Raw genomic sequence first — 11,535 nt, forward strand, 5'->3', positions numbered from 1 at the left:
GCCCTGCTCTGTCTCCCAGGCTGGAGTGCAGTGGCGCCATCTCGGCTCACTGCAACCTCCGCCTGTCGGGTTCAAGTGATTCTCCTGCCTCAGCCTCACAAGTAGCTAGGATTACAGTCATACGCCACCTTGCCCAGCTAACTTTTTTTCTTTTTTTTTAAGTAGAGACAGGGTTTCACCATGTTGGCCAGGATCACCTCGATATCCTGACCTCGTGATCCAGCCACCTTGGCCTCCCAAAGTGCTGGGATTAGAGGTGCGAGCCACCAAGCCCAGTGCAACAATTTTTTTCTCAAAAGAATTGTTTTCATATTATTTGAAGACCCTCAGCAAAGCTCACAATCTCTACTAATATGAAAAATCTCTTCCTTAAGCACTTCTCTCCATTTAGAAAAGTGTTCTACCAGTTAATATACAAGCTAAGCTATCCAATAAAGCCAGGGCTAATACTATGTTTATCTACTCTCTCTAAGTATTTCAGAAGACATCAGTTAATTTCTAACTGTAGCACAGGTTATGGATCATGTAGTATCTTTTAAAATCTGAGTAAGGGCATGCTTTGAGCAAATAAGTTTAAGTTGACTTTCTTTTGCAAATAAAAGAGGTGTCTCTAAATTATTTATTGAATAATATTCCTGATTACTATATTTTCCTGGCTTAATTTGGCTGCTGAAGAAATTGAGGCCAGGTACAGTGGCTCATGTCTATAATCCCAGCACTTTGGGAGTCCAGGGCAAGAGGACAGCTTGAGCACAGGTGTTGGAGACCAGCCTGGGGAACAGAGGGAGATCCTGTCTCTACAAAAAATAAAAAAAAATTAGCTGGGTGTGGTGGCACTCACCTGTGTTCCCAGCTACTTGGGAAGCTGAGGTGGGAGGTTCACTTGAGTCTGAGAGGTCAAGGCTGCAGTGACCTGTGATCATTCCTGGACAGCAGAGTGAGACTCTGTCTTTTTTTAAAAGAAAAGAAAAGAAAAGAAATTGAAAGTCTAATTTTTTATTTGCATTTCTCTCTGACAGATTCTACCAGAAATGAACCCCAGACTATAAAACCTGTGGTGTCATTTCAAACATTAAAACCTCCCACACTTCTGTAGTTGAACCCGTAATACACATTCCAATAAGGACCACTACTGTTTTCCTTTTGTCCAGAACTGACCAGCTGTCCAATGAGGGACCTGCCTTCCTTGGGGAAGAGATTTCTCATTAATAACAACAAGAAAATTCATTAGTGCTTGATGTGCAGTTAGTTTTAAGCTAAGATAATAGAAATGTAATATTCGCAGTTTTTTTGGAGTGATTAGAATTTATTCTTCTTAACCTAAACTCAGAGTTAAGTTCTCAGTGTCAAGTATGTGGAGCAGAAATTAAGTAACCACCTTAGAGAACCTAATACACAGTACTGCCTTCTCAGATCTCACTAGAGTAGATGTTTGCTCTTTAAATCTTTTCATTTGTTATTCCCACAGTCATTACAACACTGTCACTCTTAGAATTTACTTAGAGTATTTGAGCAGTGAAGACTCATAGCATTTGGAAGTAATTTAGAAAAGAATCTGGACTATTTAGATGCATTTTTGTAGTAAATCTGGTGCTCAAACACTGTAAAATTAAACATTTACATCTGAATCCAGCATCCTATTTTGCTTTGTAAATGAGGCCAAAGATGAAATCCAGATGTTTTTCCTTTGTATTTGTATTATCACTGTATGGAATCTAAGTATATCTAAGGAAAACTAAACTTAAACTTACTTTGCTTATTTCATATTAGTTTTTGTCTGTTTTCTGCAGTGTGTAATTAGATTATCTTTGGTTCTTTGAATCAAATGCTTTGCCCCAACCCCTTTTTCCACGACATTTTTCAGCTGTTTTCCCTTGAAATACTGACTTAAAATATTTTTTTAAGCTATTTTATCACAATTGCAGAAATGTGTTGTATGAAAGTTTTTTAAACAGGGCTAACTGAAGCCTTAGACGTTGAGCAGCTATGTGTAACCACAGTTTATATTACTTGCAACGAAGTCAGATTATTTTCGGATGTTAACTATGGCTTAAAAGTATGTTAACTTGAAATGTAAAGAAACAGCAAAAGACAGGTGTATTTACAAATCACATATTAAGGAAACAGGCTTGGTTAATTCTTCACCATTGACATCTATTATTTGCTAGTACATTTAACCAATCATGATACTTTAACCAACCTACTTTAAAAGGTTGGTTCAAAAATGTTGAGGAAATAATGTATTGGTTGGGTTTGACCTAAATTTACAACATAACCATGTGCTGTCTTACACTACCCAGATTGTGGGCGCACCAAAAGTTATGTCCCTAGGACTACAAGGTGTGTTGTTTAAGGATCTTGCAGACAGCCAATGCCCCCATTGGCAACATCACTTCTCATGCTGAAGTTTCACCAGTTGGGAGGCCTCAAGGCACCAAGATTCCCATTTTTTAAATTCAGGTCAAAGAGAAGAGTCCAACACTGTGACTGGGAAGAATGGCAAGTCACAGGGTAACGGCGAACCTTAATAAAATTCGACCCCTCTGCACCCAACACCCCACCAGGAAGGGCTCAGGCAGCCTAGGGGTTGTGTCTCATCCCAAGTCGCTGTGTGAAGCACGAGGCCCTCACACCTCATTTAAGGCAGGAGGCGTCAGGGGCGACCGGCCAGGTGTTCCGGCGCCTTGCCACCGCTTCTCAGGCGTGGAGGAAGCGCGGGCCTCCGAGCACGTGGAGCCGCCCCTGGCCGCCCTGCACACCCCTCCCGCCAGATGTAGTCCAGGCCCAGCTGGGCCCGCGCAGGGATCCCCAGCACGGCCACCTGACTGAGTGCTGGGCGTGCTGCGGCCCGCTGCTTCTGCCTCCGCCGCCGGCGCTGCGGCCAGAGGAAGGCGCCCGCCGAGCACACGGGCCCTGGGAGCGCACTGCGGCCATTATCCACGGCGCCTCCTAGTGGGTCAATGGTAAATCCGCCTGGTTCTCGCGAGAGCTCCCCCCCTCAGTGGGGATTATATAATTTCCCTCAGGCGGGGGTGGGGGTTCTGAGAGCACCCTCCCCCTGGAAAAGTTAGGTGCAAGCCCAGGTGGGACTAAGAGGGACCCCCCCTGGGGGAAAGGGGGTTAGGGGTGCTGTCCCCACTGCCCCCCCCACTTAGCTGGACAATGAGTCCTCTTATGCTAATGAGGCACTTACGTCACTTCCTCTCTTTCTCGGCCGCCATTTTGGCTAGGGCAGGTTCGGGGACTCGGTCCGAGGCGCTTGTATTGTCTGCTGAGGGGAGACGCGGGATCAGCCCCCCTCCCCCGCCTGTTGCCGCCGCCGCCTCCGCTGGCCCGGTCTCCCCTCCGCCGCCCGCCGGGATCCATGAGCTGAACTCCCGCCCCCCCAGCCGCCGCCATCTTGTGCCCCCTCCCACTCCCGCAGGCAGCGCTAAGGGGGATTTTGGCGTCTTCTCAGACACAGCTCCCTCTCTCGGTCCGCGCTGCTGAGGAGCGAGAGGAGCGCGGCCGCCGCCGCCCGCGCCGGTGAAGCCGCCTCTCCCACACCCTCCGTCTCCTCCCTCCGCCCCTCCTTTGTCTGCACCGCTCGACGACGCCGCCGCCGCCGCCCGCCGCTCTGCTGCGCCCGCCGCGCCCCCCGGCAGCACCCGCGGCCGCGGCGCGAGCCGGAGCCCGCCGAGCCGGAGCGCGACGAGGCCCCGGGCGCGCCCTCCCCGCTGCCGCCACCGCCGTGCCGCCGCCATCCGCCCGCCGCCGCCGTCCGGCCCCCGAGCACGCCGGCCCCGCGCGCGCCTTGAGGCCGAGTCAAGGTAAGCCTGGCGCCGCCGCGCGCGGACCCGCGGCCCTGCCCTGCCTCCCGACCCCGGCCCGCGCGGCCGTCCGCCCAGCCCGGCCCCGGGCGCGGGCGCATTGTTGTTCGCATCGCCGCCCTCCAGCCGCACACACGCTTCTTTGCACACCCCGGCGCCGACGGGCCGCCAGTCCCGGCACGGACCGCTACCCGGCTCTGCTCTGGAGGTCCAGGCGCCTCCTCCTGCAGCCCGACCCCCTTCTCCGCCCCGTGAGCCCACCGAGGCCAGCAGCCAGCCTGGCTGCCGGGAGCTTTTGCAGCTAATGGCATCTCCCCCACCCCGCCCCCAGCCTGAACCTAGCTTCTCCCATCCCTAGAACTAATCCCATCCGCCCCCCACCCCCAAAAGGAGACCCCCCACGCACACTCCCATGCCTGGAACGAGCCTTCTGCCAGGTCTACCCACCCTTAGCTGGGGGAGGGAGGACGGGGTTGGGGGGCCGGGGAGCGTGCATGGCACGGAGTGAAAGTCTTTGCCTCCACTGTGCAATCCTTCCTTCCCAACCTGCCAGCTTCCCTCCTGTCCTGACCACAGTCTACCAACCATCCTTTTTCCCAATCTCAGCTGCCTGGTCAGCACCTCTTTCGAACATTCTGAGCCCTAACTTTGCAGTAAGATGGTAGAAAATGGAAATCCGGAAAGCTGCAAAAAGATTTTCTCGTAATGAATGGGGAGTAGTTTGGGGAGCACCCTCTTATTCACCTCTTCTTTCCTCTGGGCTGCTTGCCTGCCTTCCCCTCCCCCCCAACCTTGATCCCTGTCTGCTGGAAAAGGCGCGATTGCTTCTCTTCCTCTTCTGCCCAAGGCAAGACTCTAGATCTGATACCTTTTTAGCCACACACCCCACACACACACACACACACACACGCGAAGTCTTCTTAATGTTTTTGCATTCACCAGTTTCTCTGGACACTTCTTGCCATAACCCCATTTTACAGACAAAGGCTTAGGAGGGAAAAAACCAAACTGTTTCCTGTGTTTGCCATGTTAATGCTGTCCATCCCACACACCCAGTTCCCATCCCTGATGCTTCTTGTGCCTGTGTCTTGAACCTTCAGAATGGCAAGAAAAAAAAGAATCTTTTGGATAGCTTGATACAGTTTCTTTAGAAATCTGCATTGTTGCTTCTGGTTTATGGCCATGGAGAAAATACCAGCCCCCACCCAAAATGCACCGCAGCCAAGTCGGCTAAAGGCGATGAGTGTTGGAGTCAGTAGGGGGCGCGTTCTCTGCACTGGGTAAGGCTGCAGAGGGGGGAAGGGCCCCCGAGCTAGAACAGGATGTGCTTCACAGCGCCTTCTACAGACCATGGGAAAATGGGCCCAGCAAGTCATACTCGCACTTAGTTGGTGAGCTGACAGCAACATGGCGAAGGATTAAGTGAGTCAAGAGCAGTGATTTTACTTCTTTTAAAGAGCCCACCGTGCATTTTAGAAGTTTGCTCTTTTTACTTTTTCAAAACTGTTGGCCCTCAGACAGCCCACATTTGTTCTTGACGAATCACCTTGGCACATCCTTGGTTCGGATTCCCTTTCTCTAGAATAACATTTTGAATGTGTCACCATAAGTCTGGTGGTAAAGGAGAAGGTTTGAAACCTGAAAGTAACAGGTTTGGGGGCATTGCTGATTAACTCCCTTCATCATAGCCCAAATCTTTCCAGTTCTTTGAGAGGTAAAAATCATTCTTGAGAGATGATGGATTTTTGTGGGGTAGTAATTTTTATAAGTGAGAAGATGGGTGTCATGATTTGCAAAGCCTTGTTGGTAAACATCAAGCCCATGTTGGGTTCTTCATTGTCAAACTCAACAGTGTTGATTGTAAAAATTTTGTTTCCCTCCAAAATTGGACTTGTAATTGCCATTCATTATCTCAGCAGCCAACCACCTTTACCAAAATGTTGATACCAGTCTTCTGTGAGCACCCACCTTCTTAGGGTGTGTTGATTTCTATAGATTTTACTCCTCTTGTTATTTCCATAGGTGTGAGATGCACAATGCGAAACCTAGGCCCCAGCTTTTACACCATGATGCGCAGGGTTGTACTTTTTGTACTGAACTGATAGGTGGCCTAGTGGTTATGCCCTGTACTACCATTTTGAGGATCTGGACTCCGTTTCCTGCCTTGCTCTTTGGACCACATTGTCAATTCACACCGGTGGGTATATTCATTTTGGAGGGTGGGAACTTCAGCAACAGGGAAGCCAGAGACTTCTTCCTCCTTGGTCACCACCAAAGCCAACACTTCCAAAATTTCAGCCTAGCCACATTCTTCAAGGAACCGGTTAGAGCTGTTGCAGTAGTGGGTTCTGAACACTTATTAACATAAGAAATGACTTACAGCTTCTTGAAGAGAAATTTTTACAGATGCTGATATTGTTGTAATCATTTGTATTCTACACCCTTGTGTATAAACTATGTTAGGTATTCAGTTACCATTACTTTGATGACCCAATTTCCAAGCTTCTAAAAGCCTTAAATATCTGATGAAAACATGCTTTTCCATGAACTTGTTCTTGTTACCAACGATTGACAGTGGTTGGTGTTTGTGGATACCTTTAAGACTTTGTTAGAAATGTCTTAGGTAAATACACCAAGTAAGTTTATGGGGAACTGAATGGGTGTATTCTTTGATACCTAGTTAACCAGTTGGTGCTTAACAGGACAATTTTTCATTGGAGAATTGCTACCTATTAACGTTTTGGTGAGTGAAAAGGAGGCCCTTTGGTACAGGTATTTGACTAGAGGCTACATTGCTTTTACAATTTTTTAGTAATTGTAAAAAATGAGATATTTAAATGGGATTGTTTTAATCTTTAAATACTGTGTAGTATGTGTAGACAGAGTTTTTATCTTTATTTGGTGTTTTATATACAGTTACTTAAGTTCTAATAATGAGCATATAATTTGAAGACAACTTATTTGAGGGAATGTTGGAGATGAAGTTTGTGGAGGGGCTTTTGTTTAGCAAAGGAGATACAGTGTTGAATGATGTCCTAAATGGTAACAGCCATTTTCCCTTAAAGGAAGACTTGCTGTGAGCTCTTAGAAAGCACGTATTCTACAGTTTCGAAGGTTTCTTGGTTTTAACACTCAAAAAATAAGGTGAGGTCAGGTGAGGTGGCTCATGCCTATAATCCCAAAGCTTTGGGAGGCTGAAGCAGGAGGATCACTTGAGGCCAGGAGTTCAAGACCAGCCTGGGCAACATAATGAGACTTCATCTCTACCAAAAAAAAAAAAAGGTGAAACAATTGGACTTGAAGACTGGAATTTATAGTAGGTAAACTGTATACTTATTAAAGTATAGTAAAAGGCTCAACTAGAGTGTGGGAATGGGTAGTCTGTGCAACTGAACTTTAGGTAGAAATTCCTTCTTTATCTTGGCCTTTGTCGAAAAATTTCCTGAGACTGCCTTACCAGAAGCTGCTATATATTGAAATTAACTTCTTTGATTTTGGTTCTTTTGTGGGGGGGGGGACTCTTCCCTCCCCCTTGATTTTGGTTCTTACAGTCCCTGTATAGAAAATATAAGAGATTGGGCTGAAACTCTTAATGCCCCTAGCACTGCCAACCTTGGAAGTCATTGATTTTAGATATTCCCACTGTTAATTTGCTTTGCTTTGCTTAAGTTTATCTTTTTCTCCTTATACCAGAGTGCAGGAAGAGTTTTAATACTATTTATATTAAAATGAGAACTTTGCAATACTGAACAGGTTGTTTTGGTACCACTTGCAAGTATGCAACAGATGGGCTTTTATCAGGCCACAATGGCTTATTATTTATATTCGATTATTAAATAAGGCATACTATGTGTGAAGTTGTTGCTTTCCTTGTAACTACTTAAAAGTTTTTTGTTTTTGTTTTTTAATTTTAAAGACGGGGTTTCACCATGTTGGTCAGGCTGGTCTTGAACTCCGTACCTCAGGTGATCCACCTGCCTTGGCCTCCAGAGTGCTTGGATTACAGGCGTGAGCCACCACGCCCGGCCCTAAAAGTTTTGAAAGGATTAAAAACGTTAGTGTTTTGAAAACTGAAATATTCAGCAGTATATTAGTTGAATGAGATGATGTTGGCTACAAGTTTTATTGTGAAATTTGCCACTTAAGGAAGATAGAGCTGTTTTGTTATACAGGAGAAAGTAGGGATTGATATTTCACAGGGTGGAAAAGAGAAAAGAAAAACTTCAGAAATTGTCTTTTTTCCTTTGAGAATCATGTATAAGTAACAAAACTGCAATAATTGAAATAGACCTCAGCCAATTGATTTCATAATTGGGGCGCGCGTGTGTGTGTGTGTACACACATACACATAGAATAGAGTTGGGTTTTCTAGAGCTGGAAATGGTTATCATATTGTTAAATACAAATGAAAAGTTCAAGTATCAGAGGTGTAGTTTGGGGAAAATACATTTAGTTTTTAGATATTATTTGGGGACAATACATCTAAGTGTAGTAAAAAACATACCAGAATTAAACTTTATATACTTTTTTCCAAGTAACCTATTTAAATCTTAGTGAAATAAAGATTTTTTAAATGATATGAAAGATAAATAATTGAAATTTTTATTTTGTAAGTTAGAAGCATTATTGTGGTTTACACCAAAATGCCCATGACTGTTGTGTAAATAAGCTACTTGTTCAACCTCGACTTCCAAAGGATTTTTACTTCAAAAGAGTGTCATAAAGTCTGTTGTGTTTTACATAAGGTAAAATACATTCAGTGGGAGTTTAACCTTCATTCTCTTGCCTGAGACACATGCACATTAAGAGAAACATTGCTCCCCATGTGTAAATAATTTAATTATAGTTAGATTCACAGAGCTTGACTTGTTACTAGCATTGCATAAACTTAAAGTTCTTCTTCTCCTAGTTTATTGATTTCTTAGTTTGTTTTTGAGACAGTCTTGCTCTGTCTCCCAGGCTGGAGTGTAGTGGCACAATCTCAGCTCACTACAACCTCTGCTTTCTGGGTTCAAGTGATTCTCCTGCCTCAGCCTCCTGAGTAGCTGGAATTACAGGTGCTTGCCACAATGCTTAGCTAGTTTTTGTATTTTTAGTAGAGACAGGGTTTCACCGTGTTGGCCAGGCTGGTCTTGAACTCCTTATCTCAGGTAATCCGCCTGCTTCGGCCTCCCCAAGTGCTGGAATTACAGACATGAGCGACCGTGCCTGGCCCCTCTCCTAGTTTTGTAAGAGCTAGTGATATTAACTGTGGAGCAAATGCCATGTTTTACTGATGTACATCAGTGTAAGTTAACATCTTTTATATTGTTAGTTTGGAAACTTGGTGTTTGAAACTGGTATAAACCAAAGCCCCATGCTAATTAATTGATATTTTGAATGTAAAAGCTGTTTCTTGTTTTTACATTGGCACTTTCCACCTTGATTCTTGAGATACTTTATTAGATAAAATATCCATGCTTTGTCCATCATGGGTGGCCATTGTGACTTCTTGTTTTTTTTGTTTGTTTGTCTGATCCTGTTAATTAGAAAGTGAGGAGAGGATGATTATGTTCCTTCATTCTCTCTGTGTCTTAGTACTCCTTACCTTTGTGTTACGTTATGACCTACCTTTGCTATCTGCCAGTTTTGGGGTCAGCTTAAGTGAGAATTCATATTCTGCTTCGCTGGAATGAGAGGGCTCTCCTCACATATTATCATGCTTCTCAGGCTAACCTGCTTATGTAGAGTGTATATGTGTAGGAAGTCGCAGATAACATTTGAGCCAGCTATGGAAGGTGACAGTTTTGATTGCAGGGCACATGTTTTTATTCTAATCAATGAAAAATGCAAAATTCATATCACTGTTTTAGTCGTGGGTCCTCTCATTTCTCTGTGTTAATTCAGTCCACTGCCTTTAGTGTTCCCTGAGATTCACTCACAAACTTTAGCATTTTGATCCTTACCTTGCTTCCAAGACAGCTGCTAGAGAAATCCTGGAACCCCTCAAGAATTTCAGCAGTGTTCTAGAAATAAAGATGAAGAAAATAAGAGGAAAGCATGGACAACGTTGGATAGACTTTACAAAGGGAAGGCTGCTCTGAATATATGCCCTAGTTTTAGATTTAAGTTAAAGATATAATTTAAAAGCATACACATAATCTAAAAGGATCATGCATTATTTGACCAGCTGTTAGAATTAAAAATGAATCTACATATCCTAATACCCTCTTCAGTAAGGGTATAGATTTGTAATTGAGTCACTTAGGTGTGGGTTGTGTTTATGTGTCACTTCTCTTGTGACCATGGTAACTTGAATGAGGATGCACTGTAAAGTGTAAAGGCCCCCTCGCTGGCCTTTATGTATTATAATATCGATGGCTTGCCCATTTCATTTTCCAAGCGCTTTGTAAACTATTCTTGATTCTCTCAGGATTGTCCTTGTTTCACAAGTAGGGAAATCAAGACACTATCACATACAATGATGAAGTGAGCAACTGAATATGTCTGGGCTGGTTCCTAGGCCCGTGCTTGGAACACAGGCCTTTATGGTGCTCCTGTAAGCTGTTTGGCTAATGGGGGCTCACATAAATGCTTTATCATTTCATAGTAAGGTTTTGTGCTTCAATGTGAGCTTACACCCAAGGATCCCAATGGGCCCTACATTTAAAGAAGGTGGCCACAGCCCCAGCAGGGAGAGTATGGGTGTAAATTGTGCAGGTGGCAGTTAATTGAAGTAGCATATTTCTACCTTGAAGTTAACTGTATAAGAATCTAAAAAGAAACTTTGTTTATGGTCACTTTTCTTTTCCTAGTTTTTTAGTTTAAGGCATTCTTGTTCATTCTCTCCTGAGCAGTTGTTTTTGCCTTTGATAATTGCTGGCTTTTACCCTTTCTTTTTCTGAAGCCTTCATGCTCCATTTAAGAGCTTGTGGAAACCTGTGGTTCAATCGACAATCTGTAAAGCTCTGCTCTTCTAGCAGAAGCTGGTGACTTCAGAACTTTTTGAGTGGTCTCTTTTGAAGAAACTCCTGTCTAGTGGAAATATGGTGGAATGTATTAAAATTGTAAATTGGAATTATAAATTTAGGTAGACAGAATCCTTGCTCTTGTGAGCTGAGACTGGGAGTATCCAAATGCAAAAAGTGCCCAGATTCCTGCTTCAAAATTAGTTACATTTAAAAACAGCAACAAGAGGCCAGTCTCAGTGGCTCCCACCTGTAATCCCAGCACTTTCTTTGGGAGGCCAAGGTGGGCAGGTCAGGAGTTTGAGACCAGCCTGGCCAAAATGGTGAAACCCCATCTCTACTAAAAATACAAAAATTATCCTGGTGTGCTGGCGCACAGCTGTAGTCCCAGCTACTTGGGAGGCTGAGGCAGGAGAATCACTTCAACCTGGGAGGCAGAGGTTGCAGTGAGCCGTGCCCTTGCACTCCAGCCTGGGCGACACAGTGAGAGTTTGTCTCAAAAAAAAAAAAAAAAAAAAAGGCCAGGTGCGGTGGCTCAAGCCTGTAATCCCAGCACTTTGGGAGGCCGAGGCGGGTGGATCACGAGGTCAAGAGATCGAGACCATCCTGGTCAACACGGTGAAACCCCGTCTCTACTAAAAATACAAAAAATTAGCTGGGCATGGTGGCGCGTGCCTGTGGTCCCAGCTACTCAGGAGGCTGAGGCAGGAGAATTGCCTGAACCCAGGAGGTGGAGGTTGCGGTGAGCTGAGATCTCGCCATTGCACTCCAGCCTGGGT

The 11,535-nt window shown here is 44.9% G+C and overlaps 1 protein-coding gene across 3 annotated transcripts in view; it reads left to right on the top strand.

The window, feature by feature from the left end:
* Positions 1–907: 907 nt before the first annotated feature.
* Positions 908–11,535, top strand: part of ADNP (activity dependent neuroprotector homeobox) — a 42,627-nt gene continuing 31,999 nt past the window's right edge. Inside the window, exons 1-2 of one of the 3 annotated variants that reach the window (XM_032255997.1) lie at positions 908–3,809; positions 5,832–6,006. The gene's annotated coding sequence lies outside the window, so the exon portion shown is untranslated. Of the gene's footprint in view, positions 3,810–4,305; positions 6,007–11,535 lie in introns of those variants that run through there. The other 2 variants (XM_032255998.1, XM_032255996.1) reach the window with 2 other exon arrangements.

This window comes from Sapajus apella, unplaced genomic scaffold, assembly GCF_009761245.1.
Source record: "Sapajus apella isolate SASKATOON/1434 unplaced genomic scaffold, GSC_monkey_1.0 scaffold92, whole genome shotgun sequence".
NCBI classification, from domain to species: domain Eukaryota; kingdom Metazoa; phylum Chordata; class Mammalia; order Primates; family Cebidae; genus Sapajus; species Sapajus apella.